Source organism: Anser brachyrhynchus, assembly GCF_964034855.1.
Source record: "Anser brachyrhynchus genome assembly, chromosome: 16".
In the NCBI taxonomy this organism is placed as follows: Eukaryota; Metazoa; Chordata; class Aves; order Anseriformes; family Anatidae; genus Anser; species Anser brachyrhynchus.
In genome coordinates, this window is record NC_137734.1 from 8,473,023 (window position 1) to 8,490,606 (window position 17,584).

The 17,584-nt window shown below is 39.4% G+C and overlaps 1 long non-coding RNA gene across 1 annotated transcript; it reads right to left on the reverse strand.

Annotated features, from left to right (window-relative positions):
• Positions 1 to 7,422: 7,422 nt before the first annotated feature.
• Positions 7,423 to 15,296, reverse strand: LOC308178893. Its single transcript, XR_013940021.1, has 4 exons — positions 15,240 to 15,296; positions 9,810 to 9,866; positions 8,015 to 8,070; positions 7,423 to 7,557 (listed from the first exon to the last, which is right to left on the reverse strand). It is a non-coding gene; the product is annotated as an uncharacterized lncRNA (long non-coding RNA).
• Positions 15,297 to 17,584: the final 2,288 nt, after the last annotated feature.

Below are 17,584 nucleotides of genomic sequence, written 5' to 3' on the forward strand. Positions count from 1 at the left end.
GAAGAAGGAAAAAAAATTGCCAGAGCCTCACTAACTTCACTCCTCACTTCATACACAAATCGTATCAGGTATTTTGGTGAATGCTAAAGTTCAGACTGATTTCACAAACAACAGCATTTTGTGGATCATTTTGCATGTGAGTAGATATCTACACACATACTTATGATTAATTTGATTTGAAAGTATTTATGCAGGATCAAGATTTTCATTTCTCAGATCACCTTCATATTTCATTCACCTTAATCTATAAGTGCACTTCCAGAAAAAAACAGTCATAAAAATAACTTGATTTACAGTGAAGGTCACAGCTGAGTATCACATCAGGATACTGTGAAAATCCACAAGCTACGTGTTCTGCATTATAAAAGACACATCAGAATAGAAATTCCTTTCCAATATTTTCTTGTGCCAACTGCATCCAGATTTTAACATAGAAATTACTCTGTGTGGAATATCTGGAGTGAGGATTTTTCTGCATAAACCCTTTACTACCTCACAGTATCTTCTTGGGTCTTGTACCAGTTTATCCGGTTATAAAATTGATTGTTCATTCACTTCTGAAAAATCATGTATTTACCTTAATCCTTTAAAAAAAGGACTTGAAGTGGAAAGCTGAAGTGTTATCATAGTTCAGCAAACAAGTTTCTTGGAGACAGTCTTCTACTTAATGTTCTGTGGACACTTCAATATAGTGCCAGGCTGTACTGTAGATTTATAGTACAACTATAGTAAAGTCATTTTTATTTCTGTATGCCTCTAATTCCCATCAGTATGATGGCACACACGTTTCCTTTTGCCCACCGTTTGTCTGGTGTCTTTACACAGCAAGCGGTTTGCGCCTGGAACTACTGTCAGTCGTGTGCTTCAAGATTCACATCCTGATCTCAATTAAGCCATACAGACCCTACCATAAGTTATGAATTGAACTTTTTTTTTTGGTGCAGAATTAAGAATAGGAACAAAATAAAGACAGAAAATTTTGTTTTTGTCACACTGAGACCACAATTTCTACAGACATTCTTCCGATGAGACGCTATTACAAAAGTATATATTACATGGTTACAGAAATAAATGGAGGAGCATACCATGCTGTGGAGACAATAATCCACAGAAATATGGTAAAACAAAGTTCCCAACAAGCTCACCACAACTATGGCTGGCAAGAACATACTTTCTCAGTGGATTACAATACATTTGAGATGTTTAACCCTAACATCGTGTAATCTGCAGTATGTTTCTGCATCTCAGCTAGAGATTAAACTGTAGCTGGTAGAGCGTAAACCGAGGAAAACAGTATAACCCATGAAACACAGAAACAGGGAAAATAGTCATCGTTTGTTTAGTAGAAGAGAATATTTTTAATATATTGCAAAACATGGTTAATTTCTCTTAACACTAGAGATATAAATGGCACACCTGTAACAAAGAAACTGAGATGTGCGAAAAATGCAGGGAAGTAATTCTGCTAAGATATTGACTCAACCACACCTTTCACAACATGCTGCTCGGATGGCCTGAGGGCATTCATGTTAGAGACACAGCGGCCAAGTTTTAGCTTTTCTTGTTTTATTGCTTTTGTTTTTTAAAAGAATCTATAGCAGCACAGCACACGTTTATGAATAGAAAGCCCGAACCACCGGAATCGTGAGCTGTGTATTTTACATGCATTGTTTTGTAACAATGACTGCACACAGTCCTGTTTAACAATGGATATGATGGCACAGAGCCTCACATGGAAGACAGAAATGACAGCACAAACAGAGAATCTGATACAACCCAAGACATCCTGTATTGCCCCAAGAAAACAGGCTGGTGCAGAGCTGCAATGTATAACATGCAAATGCTTAAATCAATAGTGTGAGCAGGAGCCACTGCTTGCTGCATTCCTTACAGTAGCCGCCAAAAGAATGTGAAAAAAAGGGCAGGGTGGAGAGATGTTTACCGCTTATTTCTCTGGCACCAGCTAATATCTTTTCTGTAACTAATTCATTTTAACTCTGCACATGGCACTGTTATGTAAAATGTTTCTGAAGTAAGATTTTTTCCTGCCTTCCAAGAGCAAGCATCAAAGCCTAGTAAACCATGTACTGCAGAATATATTTAAAGCTCAACAACACGAACCAATAGAGCCACAGAAACTGACCTCTGGAGGAGGAGCTCTTTACACGCAGAGGTTGGGTTTCTATTTTCTGGCACAGATCAACCCAGCTTACAGAAAAGCAATATTTTACAAATCTTTACATATGTAGCCAGAAGCTTTTGTCAGTGAGATGCAATTATAGTTTAAAAGCAATTTCGATGACAGAAATGAGATGAGAGCACTAATGTAGGTGGCTTTCTGACAAATCAAGTTTTTCCTGTTTTTTTCATTCATTTGATCTCTACTGGAATTTTGCAACAGGAATTGGCTCAGTCTCTTTCAAAACATGAAGGGCCTAATCCCTTCCCACTGGAGAACAGGAAGTCAGAAGCCATTCTTAGCACTGATTAAAAAGATTCTAGATTGTTATTTTAATTCCATTGTTGAATGTTAGAGATTTTTTTTTTGCTAACATTTCAACGTGATGGCTCGATTAAAAGCTGATTTCCTCCATGCGACACCTGTTTAGTACAAGAGACCCTTTACACCAGTCATTCTCTGTAAAGCAGCAATCACACTACAACTTCTCCCCATTGCTGTGTATGTAGCTCAGAACATGAGCTACCCAAGTCCTTATTTACGCACCACTGTACTCTCTTGCTTTGGACAGCTTCTAGTGCAAAGACTTTTCACACCTGCTGTAAGTGCATTCAAACAAAATCATTCAGTTGGGAACACGCAGCATTTCGTATTTTGACTTCCATTCACACACACTTGGAAACTACCTACTGTTGTGCACGTGCCTGCTGGGTCCTACAACCCACGCTCCCCACTTCTCCCCCCCAGCCTCCCCTAATGTGAAGGTCTGTATTTCTACTCCTGTGCGCTGTGTTCAAGCCCCAAGCGCCCTCACCTCCTGTTCCTTCACACCAGTGGCACTGCTCGCTTGCTGTCCAAGCATAGTGTTGCAGCTTCTCTCAAGCTGTCCTAGCACACGCCAGACTCAAACTGTAAAGCAGCTCAGACTCCACTTCAAGAACTGTGCAAGCTCCCTCAGAGAAGCAGGTGAATGAGGGCTAAAGCTACGGGTAGCTGAAATCTTGACCTCTGGGCCTGCTACATCCCCTCGCTTGTATCTTCCTATTTTGAAGCGTTGCCTTTCTCAACACACAACCGTTGCCACCTCTCTGGGGCTCCCAAAGCGGCTAGCGGATCAGTCCGAATCAGAATAGGGCAGGATCAACCTCAAGCATAGCTGCAGGTAAAATAAACTGACGGTACTTCATATCCCATTACCAAGTTCCCAGTTCAATTTGCCAAAATCTAGGTGTCAGGGAAAAAAACCAAACCAAACCAAACCATTAGCGAGCACCTTAGTCCAGACAAAACAGCAAAACCCTCCTCAGATGACCAGCTGCTGTTCTAGAGATTACATTAGTAGAAAATTGGGATTGAATACAAGAAAACAAATAATCTCTTCCCAAGTTCAATAAGAAATTCTGAAAATTCCTAAGATTATCATCAATAATTGACAACAATCTCATAACAATTAAAATTAACATGCCTTTAATATTAAACTTAAAAACTGTTATTGGAAAGAAATACAAAGAGCATTAAGTTATGCTCCAAATAAAAACATGCACTCATTGCTTGGCAGCACAAACCAAAACACTAAGGACACTTTGTGAGTACAATGGAAAGTAAGAAAATTAAAATGGAAACACAACTTTTTATAATCTTAAGACATTTTATGTGCTTTCAATATGCCAGGCAATTGCAGGCACAAAACCCACTACCACTACAGTATTAAGGGCTTATGAATAATAATGTAAAAAGATCTACTTACAGTGAATTTCTGACTATCTGCTTCTTTACACTATGCAGCAAAATTCCAGAATGATTTTTCAAATACACCTACCATCCCTTTCTTTTCTGTATGCTTATCAGACTTGGTTTTGAGTATCAGTCCAGTCACTCTCATTATGTTTGAAAAGAACATGAAACAAAAATATCTTGGTTTTCTTATTCGTAAAGTTTCCCAGTTTGGATCACAATCACCTTTGAGGACAGTTATGAACCAATTTTTGCTGGTTTAGATTATGTAAAGAACAGTTTTACAGAATTAAAACTCATTAATTTATGTTTGTCCTTAGTAAGTTATGACTTTTTCTGAGCACTTAATAGCTAATTGTGAATGCCAAGGATCTTTTCCACTTGCATATTTTCTCAGAACCGTGTCTGATCCATCATATATCAACCCCAGTTTTGGCTTGAAGAGGAAAAGGGCAACATTTTGTGAAATATCCCTCACGGTTGTACCATGGTTTAGAATTCATGCAACACTGCGTTGGCAGCCCAGTAACTAATGGAATCACTTGGAGGAGAACATTTGCAGCATTGCCAATCAATGCCATTCGTGAACTATGCTGTTGGTTTGACAATAAAAAGTCTCTGAAAAATCTAAGGAGTACATTTTCTTCATAGCACTGATATGAGATTTTTTGAAGTTATAATTTTACAAGCCTTTCCCTGCAACTATACAAGGGTTAAAAATTATTCTAAAAATAAATCTCTGTTAAGAGTATTATCTAATGACACTGGAAAACATTTTTCGGTTTTAAGAAATGCCAGTTATCACAAAATGCATGAAAAAATGGAAGAATTACTGATGTTCGGTTTTGGTCCATTGGAAAAGATACTAGTGATTTTTTTTTTTTTTTTAAACTCCCCATGCTAAAGTTTTCTAAAATAGGTTTCCTGTCCTTTCTCTACGATTGCTGAACCCCATTCAGCCAGGGCACAGATAAAATCTTTGGACAAAAGATTTGAATTCACAGTTTCTCCCATACAGAGTTCAATCTTTACAGGAGAAAAGCTTTTCTGCTACAGAGCTGCAAACTTCACAGGAGAAAGTTATTTCCTCTGTTCTATTCCCCCAGGAGGTGTTATATTCTTATAACCTGTCAGACTTACACAGTCATATTTGTAATTTATATTTAGTATAAGGTCGTTTCTTTTCAAACCACCTCTGGATATTCCTAACACAAAGCGCGAATTCTGATTATTCAATTTTCTCCCACAGGTTTGACACCTCTCCCAGTGTTACCATGCATTGGAATTCTATATGAAACAACTTGAATGCCCAAACACTGAGTCAAAGATTAAAAAAAAAAAAAAAAAAAGACTGCACCTTGCAATATAATGGCAAAACAATGTGAATGAGATTTTCCTTGCACTTAAATTAGCAAGCGTGTTTTATCAGACAAGGAAAACACTTAGCTGAAATACACATATGTGCACACACTCTTTCTGCTCAAAGAGGGCAACTCTCAAATTTTTATACCCAGTCTGATCAAGAAGGCTACAGAGAGAAGATATACAAGTTTGGTACCATCATTTCAGACCAAGTTAAACTCACCTACAAAAATGGTCAGGACTGTCCTAATTTTCAAATGGCAAAGGATGCCTAAGGGGCATCTGTGCCATGATATCCTACAGAACAGAGGAAAGAGGATGGACAACTACAAAGAAACAGATTTGGAGACAGTACAGAAATTTCATTAGTTGGTGGAGATCTTATTAGGTTTCAAGCAACAGCCAAACCAAAAGGAAAGTAGCTGTAGAAAATTCAAACTCCGTTTATATCCTTAAACAATTCAGTGCTTCCTGCACACTGGCATTAGAAATTAGTAATTCCTTACCAACACAGAGCATTGCCAATCAGAAGCAGAATTTACAGTGAGAACCACAGTATAAAAGTCATTAACAAGTAGCTGTACTGCATTATTCAAAGGTCCAGGATAGACCAGATGAAGGGATTGCCTAAAGAAAGGTTTAAAGGGCGAAAATACCAGCTTACTTCCCAGTGTCCAAGAATTCATGGCTGAAGGACTGGTATATGTATATTTAAAATATCAATTTTTGGATTACTTTACATGAATTTGTCTGACCACTTATGGAATACATAACATCCTGTGAACGTGTCATTGCATATCAATACATCATGTAAAGTAAGCACCTCCCTTTTTTTTGCATGAACCTGCTGCTGATAATTTCTTTGGATTACCATAGTTCTTGAATTATGCCAGGGAGTGAATAATCATTCTCTATTCACCTGCTCCACATACAGAATGACTTCACAAATCTCTATCCAGTCCAGTCCTCCCTCAGGCTAAATCTTCTGTTTAGAAATTCCTGTGAAAGAACTTTTCTTATCTGTGCTCATCCTAGTTAGCTCTCTCACCATGCTTTCTAGTTGTACTATATTTGGGGAAAAAGATGAAAGGAAGGGCACAAGATCAATACAGTAGAAAGTTACACCATTCCCTATTTGTTTTTCTCTTTTGTTCACTAATACTATCATTCCAAGATGCTTGCAAGAATGAATACACAATATTTGAGATTTTTCTTTATAAGGACAAAAAAAAATATTAAAAACATTGTACTATCTTTGAGCCCAACTCAAGCCAGCATCTGAGTAACTAGTCTGGCCTTCTCCGTTCTTCTTGGCATCCTGGTTATACAACATTATTTGTATAGGCAGACCAACCTTGCAAAAAAATCCAGCATTGATACTTTTCCCAGACTGGGTATCTGCTGCAGGCTTAACATGTTTGGAAAGTTTTAGGGAACAAAAATAAGCCAATTTAGATAACAAAATTAAGGAAAAGTATGTGTCGTTTAGCCCTTTTGAAAAGCTCCATTGCCTTCATAAGCTACAGCAGAAATTTTAAATTGGCAGAAAACTGCCCTCATATCAGGGACATCTTTTCCCATTGCTATGAAAATATTACCAAATTTGGCCAAGTTACACTTTTTACTGGGGTTTTCTAAAGATTCACTAGAGTTTGACAGCTAAATTATCCAAAGACCAAATCAGCATGCACCATCTTCTTTCCATGCCTCTGCATATTCATTATACTCTTTGAGCAGTTAAGGTTTGTCCTGGACCTGTAGAAATTGAACTTCACTTCTGCAATGGAAGTTTCTAGAGGTTGCTCTGACACCAAACAAAAAATTGAATTGGTTCAGCTGTCCCTACATATTCACTGATACCTGCATATTATTGCCTACCTGGTTTTATGCATATCAGCATAATACTGTACCATCTCTGTGAGGAGAAAAAAAAAGGGGTGGGGGGTGAGGGGGGGATATAGGCACTACTAAATAATTTCATTGAAAGAATCTGTTTAAAAAAAAAATCCCTTCACAGAAGCAAACCATAGATATCTCTTTTGCACCACTTAAAATTAAAAATCAAATCTCCTGGAAGGCCACATTTGATCTAGAAAAGGTATTTAACATCTTCCCCATCCTCTGAAAGCAACTTTAAAAATACTCACGTTTTTAAAAGATGGGATAGTTGCACACTGAAACAATTTGCAAACAGCATTAAGAAAAGTGCCATGGCTCTTCTCTGCTTCAAGCACTTGCTCTTCTAGGAAGGAAACATGGTGTGCAACCATTTTAACAAATGCCTATGGAGAGAGGAGAAACACCTTATGAAAATTAAAAGCACCTGATCTGGATTTCAGCATTACCCTAGATAGAGATCAGAAGTCAAAGAAAAAGCTTTAACAAGATATCAAAATGCACTATTGCTAATATAAATATCAAAGGGGCACATGTTCAGAAATAGACTATAGATATTTACAGCCATCAGAAGAACCACTCTTTATGACCTAAGGCTAGTTTTTTTTCTTTTTCTAAGGGCACAGCTTTGCTCCCTCTTCAGCACACAAATTAAGTCTTTCCATAGCGTCTAAAGGGTTGGCAACATTTCAGCAGTGAGGTGAAAAGCTCCTCTGAACCCACAAAGACACTGCAACTTCTGGTGGGAGTGAGAAAGTAGCCACAGTGGTAAGAGGGAGGAGAGAGCAGAGGAAAAGATAATAGCAGGTGCCTTTAGCTAAAAAAAGGTCAGGAATGACTGACCTAAAGCATACATCAGTTCAGTTTCAGCTTAAATTTGAGCCATAAGGGAAAGCCAACTAGAAAAAGAAAAAAAAAAAGTATTTGTTAAAATACAAACCTATAAATAATTTTGATACCCACTATTAATGATTAAGCCTTGTTGTTTTTTTTTTTTGAGAGAGAGGTTGAGCACTGCCCATTTTAGGGATAAGGTAAGGTTGAGCAGGTAAATTAATTGCTCCAAACATACCAGTGGCAACATCAAAGTTAAAACCCAGCAGAATTTTATGCTATTTAGCCATTACACAACAGTTCCTCCCTTTTCTACTCTTGGGGGTACAAGTTACTTTCTCCCTTAAAAATCCCAATGGATGCTAAGCTTTAAATTTAAAAGTTCTAATTAAGACATTAACTCCTGCTCAAATTGCCAATTTAATCTTGTGTTCTCAGATTACTGCCATTACAGCTGGTAATGTCAGGGAGAAAAACTGATTTCTAATCAATGAAGGTATTAGCCTAGTCTGATAACACAGAAAGTCTATCAACAAAAGTTTGCTGCATTTTTCAAGGGCAACCTGTAGCCTATCATGAAGACTGGGGCTGTCTTCATTTTCCAAATTATTATCTTCCTATAGCTGTATTAAGGGAACTGAGTGAGGCGCAGGAAGGGCGTTTTTCCCCTCGCTGTATTGGGGGGAGGAAAAAAAAGGAGCTCTGTTGCTTGCCATGCTTTTGGGACAATTAATTGCTTAGTTTTTATTTTCTTTGTCTGTTCAAAGACCCAGCTTAAGTATACATCCAGGTATAGCCAAATTGTCAAGTGTGCTATTTCTTAGACTAGGGTAACTCAGTTCTGAAAATCAGACAGGTTTCAGTTGACTCCCACTTTTGGTCTAAATTGCCTTGCCTCAGTTCCCTGTGGCAATCTTTCTCCTGGTGCTGTCCATAAAATATGAAGTGTTTTGATAAATCTGTTATCAAATATAGGTGTAAAAAGGCAAACTACAAAAAAAAATTTGCATTTAACCAAACTTGCTGAAAGCAAAGTCAATTGCCCTGTCCCTCCCACAGCTGTATATCTCATCAGAGAATATTACTACTTAGTACAGGGGTAGAGCTTGAAGCTTAAGAACTGTCTATCTGGAATTAATGCCACAAACACTCAGTTTATTTCACTTCTAAGTCAGTTAAAAGTGATTTTAAGCATTACACAATTTATCTCGTCATGTTTTAATTATATTCCTCCTAGAGGCAAACTCGCCCTCGGTTGACACAAATTTTAACATACTGCTTACTAAATATGGTGAGGGCATCTTAGTGAGTCATGCTGGCTTCCCTCATTCAAGATACAATAAACACCAAAATACATAGCAGAAGAGGGGGGGCTCAAAGATCTCCCCACAACTACATAAAGCTATCATGAACAGCTTGAGTATGTTCAGCACTGGATGCAAGACTTTAATTTTTTTTTAATTTATAAGTGGTTTCACAGACACTCCTTTGAGTCACAAAACAAATTAACATTATTAGCATTATCATTAACATCAAAAACATAACTAGTGCTTTTAATCCAGCATTAGGAATTGTAGAATCCACAGCAATAAATTACTCTGTGATGTTCCAAAACCAGAAGCAATTGCATGTGCTGAACCACAGGTAAGAATCACATTGATTGAAAAACAAACATGAGTGCTTCATGCAAATACCTAGGCAGTTAACCTATAAAACACACAAAAAGAAGAATGTAAATTTTCCAATGCAATTAACAAACCTCCAATTTATCAATTCTGGCATAGACGTGGTTCATTTCCATCACCTTGTCTTTAATGAGTGGAATGGTCTCTTCCAGGATCTCTGATGTATCGCTTCTAATCTGCATTGAAGAAAAAAATATCACATGAGAATGAGCCTTGAAGATAAACCTTTTTTTTCATGTTAATATTTCAAAGCACTTCTACTCAGAAACGATATCATAAGGGCCCTTTTGTAAGTATGCTGTTAAGCAGAGATTGGGAGAAAAACATTTTTACAAGTAATCAATGAGACAACAAAACAACCAATAGCAGCTGACAGGGCTCTGGCCTCAAAACCAGCCTTCCTCTTCTCCCCAGATTTCCATGCTACTCCTCCCAAGACACTTCTCACTTTCTATTATGAAATGCTGCAGACATGAGGGGTAATGATGGATTTAAACTGAAAATCAATAGTTTTTGAAAAGGATTTGAGTTAGCCTGTGGCAAATTATCCTCATTCAGGGGTAGCAGGAGGTCACTCTTGGCTATCAACTGGTGCTAAAAGACCATTTACACCTAAATAGTACAATTCAATTTGCAATGCAGTCTGATACTAACACCAAAACAGAGAAAAGGCTTGGTCAGATCTTTGATTACACCACTTGTAGCATCTAGTCTCCAACGGGGGCTCAGGACAGCAGGAATCTTCACGCAAAGTTCTAGTGTAAGCACCTCAGAGAAAGTTTCTGCTCCCCAGCACCTGTCAGTTTCCGCAATTCTAAGTGCCCTAGTGCAGGAATTTTGTTTCTTTGCTAATACAACTAAGGTTGGTTTTGATCTCCATATGACAGCCTGAATTTTATCTGAAATTCTGTTAAGTTTTGTGTTAGCAAGAATTACCTGATTCCCTACATAAACAACTGCAAGTGTTTTGTTAGGTGGCCGTAAGATACACCTCCAGTCAGAGGGCTACAGCTAACAGAATTAAAAAAAAAAAAAAAAAAGATAGGCCAAGAGCTGGGCTATGCTTTATAAACTTTAATGAGTACTTAGAAGTTTTATTGATGATACGACTCACTTTTTTTCTTTTTAAAAGAAGTAGTGTTTTTAAAAGCTTAGAATGGATGAAGCTAGATACGTATAAAATGACTCCTAGTAAGATTTTATAGTATTTTTATTACCAGCATGAGTAAATGCAGATCAAGTGCTTAATAGTGCTATAAACATTCTGTGATATGTGATCAAACAGACATATCAAAATAGTAATAGCTTTCTACTGTAAACAAACCAACAGTGTCTCCTGTATTACTGGTCGTAGCACTACATCCACCCGGCAGTGAAACAATGCACACACAGCCACATGCTGTTATCTTTACAGTATGTACTTTATATCCAACAGAAAACAAGCACAGACAGTCAGGCCAGATCCCTGTAAATGGAGTCAAACCGATAATAAAAATACAAAAAGAACAGAAAATGAAGGAGCTAAAGCAGATAAATTCCAGAGTTGTCCTATTGAATTTTGGGGGGGTCAGTAGTAGGTGGGGGCACGCCAACCCCAAATCTTTATAATAAAGCAGAAGTGAAAAACAAATTGGTGATCTGAGGTGAGGTTCACACTCAGGTAAATTACATCAGATTAAAATTTGAGCCTGTAATTCCCAAAGATAAGGTAACAAACCAACAAACTTGTTCACTAATGTTCCTCTCGGAAAGAACTACAGCAAAGCCACTCTTACAGCTAAATGCTAGATAGCTTCTGTAAATATAATCACAGTTTGGGATACAGCCAGAAAAAGAGAGATGTTGTACAGACCCAGTACAAAAACTATCAACATAACAAGGTCATAGCAGACATGGAACAAATCTAAACCATATTTATTTGAGGGTAAAAGCAAACAACCAATACAAGATAGAGAAGAGTTGTTTTCCAGCAAGCAGCCTGTGATGGAAGGGAATGACATGCAAATATGATTCAAGAAGAGTCGTCTTGCAGCAGTCTGCAGAACCACAGTGACAGAGGAGTTCAAGAGGAGCCAGCGCACGACAAAGGGAAATGATTCTCTTGGTACAGCAACCTCTCACAAGCCAGGGAAAGCAAGACTGGTCTGAAACCCCACATTATAAAACAAGATTTGTTTCCCCTTGTGCAATTATTTTACTTCATTTACTGAAGACTTAGCTGAGTGCTCAGCACAAGCACCAGAACACAGCAGTCCTTGGGGGAAAACAAGAACAAAACCAAATTCTTCTCCTCTTACTAGATTTTACTATGTTAATTTGAGGAGTGAGTGAAGGGAATGGAGGTTTGACCGAACTTTGTCTTCTAATAGTTCAAGTCAGCAAGACAAAGCCCAAGGAGGCAGCAAACCAACAGCGCAAAAGTCACTTAGCAGACAGCACAACCGGAGTATGAACGATGAATTAGGACACATACCAGGAACAGCACATTGCATGTAGGGCAGTGAGACCCAATTCCTGCATACACTGTAGTTTAAGCTGTACAAGTTAAACAAGCACGCATCCTTGGTATTTTGTCAAAAAAAAAAAAAGTAGCTGGAGCCACAAGTAAAATATAGTGTGCAAATTCTTGTTGTCACAGGGGTTTCTTTGAAAGGCTCTCTATTTTCTTTATATGTTAACACAAAGTAACATCAAAGAACCATCAGCAAAAGTAGCAGTGGTAAACTGAACAGCTCAGTGGTGAGAAAAGGGAAACCTGAGGTTGGCATGTTCCTAAGAAGTTAGCAAACCCTAGCCACAGCTAACCAAACATAACCTCTTCCCCTCTTTTCCCCAGTGATGAAACCAGGATTCACACCTAGGGTCTCAGGGAGGAGGTTCCCAAACTGTAAGTCCATGAGACAAAGATAAGCAGTTAGCAGCTGGTCTGCGGAACCACAAAAAAGCAAAATTTACATAGGTATCATTTCCCTGGGGTGAGTTCTGCAAGAAGGTTCAATGGTTTGAGAACCACTAACCTGTGGTTTTATAAACTGGTGGGTACACTGGAGAATCAACATATGTATTTAAAAAAAAAAAAAAGCAGAGTATCAAATATAGAGATTTTATATACATCCCCTACATCCTCTTCAAGGATCTGAAGCCAAAGAAATGGAAGTAGTGAATTTGTACCTCAATCAGGTGTGCATCTCTGAATAGCTATCATTTTCAATCATGCTGTAAGATACACAGTCATGCTTTAAGATACACAAAAAGATACAAAAATGACTCTGAAAACAATATGAGAACTGCATGTGTAAGAGTCTGGTTATTACAATGAAGTTTTTTGCCTTTGTGTCACTGGTTCAAACTGTAGCTCAGTTAAAATCACAAGTTGATAATTACACTTAAGGAGCTGTGAAGCCACTTAAAAGACATTGATTAAACTTTGTTGAAGTCCATGCCCTAAGGAAGGCAAAATGTTAAATACCTGGCACTAACATGCTTCTGGCACAATCTTTTCATTGCAAGATGCTCCTTCCATGACAAGTGTGAGGTATAGTGGACTGCATTTACAGTGTCACTGTAACTTACCTACTGTACAGGTGTCCATTTTAAGTGCTGTGCCTAGCCAGGTATAACAGTGTGACTCAAACTAGCACGTTGTCCTCCTAGCACTGAAGATCCCATTTTTCCCCATTCTAATATTCAGACCTATGCATCAAGAGTACTTTTAAATGAAAAGCAGCAGTACATTCAAGGGAGAAAAGCCAAATCCCTTAACGTGAATACTTTACTGAATGCCCAAGTGAAATACGCAAGATTCCCCTTGTCTTTTGTTGGCATAGACAAAAGACCAAATTATTGCTACGCACAGCAGTTGGAATCAATTCAAACACTACATTATATTTATCAGATTCTCAGATACCACTTGATGTGCCGCTGAAAGGAACCTGACATTAGAGGTACTGGATTGAAAGGAACAAAATCAGCACGCTAGCTCTGGTGCTTTGATGTTCCCAGATAAGGTCAATAATCTGCATACTAGATAATTATTCACAGCCTGTAGGTCGTGGAAAAAATGTTTTAATGGGCAAAGCAAAGATAGTGTACTGAAACTAGGTTAGTGTTTTATGTAGAAAAGGTTGGCAAGAGAAGAAGTCTCATACGAGGTTTAAAAGCTCGCTGGATCCATGTCAACAAGCTAACCTTCTCCCATATATTGGAGCCAACAATGTAAGGTGCATGCCTGATTGATGAGAAAAAGCATAAGGTATATCTAAGTCTTAGCCTAAGCTCCCACATGGAAAAAATGAGTGAATGAACCTAATAGTAAATCAGACAGAATACAATCATCAGTGAAGAGCTATTGATTCAAACCTCTTGCTTTGAACAGCTAATGTTACATCACTGAAGTAGTCATCACCTTGCAGAAATGAAGTCAAAAGATTTGGGGCCACTTTCTTGTATTCTACATTCTGCAGAGACTAAATGTGCCACACTAGAGAATCTAAAGCTGACAAATATAAGCCAAGATGTATCAAAAAATAGACTGCATGCTCTGAGGTTCACATGCTCCTTTACAGCTATTTTTGTAAAAGCTGAATGGAAAAAGAAGTGCTTTAAACAGCCACTAATACTCAACCATTCTTTCAAGGCAGCTATTTCTCTTTTTAAGTCTGCTACTAATCATGTGAGACTGATGAGCTAAGCTTTTGTTTCTTTCCACACTATGTCACTTCCTTCTGGAAGCAATGATGCCTCCTTTCCCTAAGCAAAAAACGCCATACACCCAATAGCGATGTTGGCTGGTCACTTCTTGCTATTTGAGGTGCATTCAATACTTTATTGCAATTAGCAATTGTTGCAGTTGATGATGACATACATATACATTATATAAGATGCTTGAAGACAGAGAAGAAAAACATTGTGGTGAGTGATAACACACCTGCATATGGCTTGCATATCAGTGAATTTAGGACAGAGCCCCTCTAAGTAAACTTGGTCCAAGCTAGCTAAACCAGCATCCTATGAAGCACTCAGGAAGGATTAAAATGCAGCGCCAGTTCTTCCACCTAATTTTATATTTTTTAGCTTACAGAAGAGAAAGAAAAGTTGACTGCAAAAACAACATCCGTTCTTTGCACGTCAACATCAAAACCCGAGCTGCCTTCAGACAGCATCACCTTATGCAGAAAGCCTGACTGAAGCTAAATAGCAACGCACACCCCTTGCTCTAAAGAGTTTATCACAAGCAATTAGGCACTGCCAATAGCTCACTAAGAGAACCGGTCTGCTGCAAACCTCGCCTCGGCCATCAGCCCCAGCCCCAGCGGCAATGCGGCGGGGAGGGGCGGGGCTTAGGGGAGGGGCGGGGCTCGGCCGGTGGGCGTGGCCTGGCAGGAGGGTGGGCGTGGTCTGATGCGAGAGGGGCGTGGCCTGGCGGCCGCGCTTGCCGCAGCGCCACCTGGTGGGCGACAAGATGGCGGCGGCGCTGTCAAGATGGCGGCCCCGCGGGGCCGGCGCCGACATGGCCTCCGGGGAGCGAGGCGCCGCGACACGACACCTACCGCCTCCGTCAGCCCGCAGAAGGCCTCCAGCTGGCCCAGCAGCTCCTCCACGGCCTCCTCCAGCGCTGCCACCTGCGGGGAGAAGAACACAGACGGCCCCGCTCGCGTCAGCAGGGGGGGCCCTGCCAGGGGCTGGCCGCCGGCGGGCTGCCCCGGGGGTTGCAGCGGGGCTTCGCCACGGGCGTCCCCTGCCCGTTGGGAGGTGGAAAGGTTTATTCTACAGCTTGCATTGGGCGTAAATTTGCAAAAGTGATTTATAAAGTCAATGTAAAGTTACGGTCCGACCCCCAGACCGCAGCCCATGACCAGATACTGTCAAACAAAACGCTGAGGCCCGCCTGTGGCAGGGAGAAGGCAAGGAACCGAACCGAGCTGCGCAGGTTCTGCCTAAAGCCAAGGGCCCAAGCATACCCACAGCTGTCGAGGACAAAAGCCAACAGACTTTCTTTCTCTTAGCCAAAAGGGGAACATGCCTTCTATTCTGAGCATACTTCAAAAAACAAGTGAAACTTTCAGAGTTCATGCAAAACGAAATGGAAATTTGGAAAATGAAAACCACTCCAAATCCTGGACTTCCACTGTAATTTAAATCATTTTTAAATATTGAATCTATGCTCTTGTCCTAGTAACATCTCATATTCTACAAAATGAAAATAACCTGAAGAATACTTGATTCAAAACAAAAAGAACACAGGGAAATTATCCCATTTGTTGGAGCTGGTTTGCTTAAGTGGTCATTGTAAAAGTAGAGTGGCAAGAGTTGCCTCAGCAGACCTCTCTATCATTTCTCTTCTGAGTTGTAATGAATAATCTAGTTCCTAAATAAATTTTATTACCCCTTCATCTGGTACTAAAACTAGGAAACATCAGTGGCCTCTCAGATTGAGATTGCAGTTATCAATCTAACAGTCAAGTGAACTCCCAAGATTTTTTATTGCCACTCCTAGAAATGCCCAAGGACCTTCTAAAATAGGTGAGATCTCCCTTGCATGAAACAATAAGAGAAAGGGAGTTGCTATTGTGTAAAGGCATCAGATAGGAGAAGGGTGTAGGAAAATGAATAATAAAACAAATGCACTTTGTCAGCAGTGGGTAGAATGGAAAACACCTGACTCCAAATGTATTTTAGTGGTACAGCAACTTGAACTTGATTCAGATGGAAGCAAACGGTAAGACCGATGTATACATAAGATCACCCGAAAGGCTGTGCTTTGGGTAGACTGAAGGTGGTCACTGGCATCCAACTTCTCATTTACCTCATAAAACCCATTCCACATAAATGGAGAAATCGTTCTCTAAAGAGCCTAAGTCATCTTTCCAGCATGAAGGGGGTGTTCTTACGTGTCTGGAGACCTATTTGCAGCCAACTTTTGCAGCAGAAAAGGTTTGAGGGAACAGTTTTGGATGTGAAGGTATCCCAGGAGGTAGTTTCTGCACTGACACTAAGATGGTGTTAAGGAAGTCAAAAGAGTCTGCAAATCATGCATGCTGGGGCAGGGCTCAACTCCTAAGATCCTTGTGCCTCCAGGAAGGGAGAGCCATGCAATGGTCATAGCCTCAGTAAACAAATGAGATTCCTGATACATTAACTGTGCTCAAATGGGTTTAGCAATAGCCAATTTAATGTAATAAATTCCTGCTTAGCTGTGGAATGCCAGTTCATATTTCAGCAGAACAGAAGATAAACATGCAGATGCATAGAGAACTTACAGAATTGAAACAGAATTGAAGTGTGCTGCATATTTTAAAGTAATTCATGTGAAAGAAGTGAAAATGTAAAACACTCATTGTGATGTATAAAGCAATTTATAACACTCATCATCTTCAATATATATCAAATATTTCTGCCATCATTCTCAGTTTTCTCTACAAAAAGATATTTCCTCATTACCAACTTGAGAATACAGTGACAGTGGGATAGGCTAGAGGCTGGGATGTACACCTCTAGGGTAGCTTTCTTGGTTAGCAGAAGAGAAGATAGCTTGGTTGAAATGCAGGGGCAGTCATATCTATGAACACTGGAGTCACATTCAGGACAGTGATTCAAAAACTAAAAGGACAAATTATGATGTAAAAGGACAAATTATGATGTCACAAAGAGGAAGAGAAAGGTGACAGAAAAGCCTTAAGCACACGGAAAAAAACAGTGCCTGTTTTCATGAGGGCAAACACAGATGTGTATATAAAGGACACGCTGTAGGCTGAGGATATATATCTATTGAGCAGAACACAGGAGCTCTGGCCATGGTCCGAGTAGCAGGAACATGACCCAACTTGGCCCAAAAGCTGTGCAACTATCTTAGAGCAGCACTGAGTTAAGCTTGCACGTATCATCTCAGAGAAAC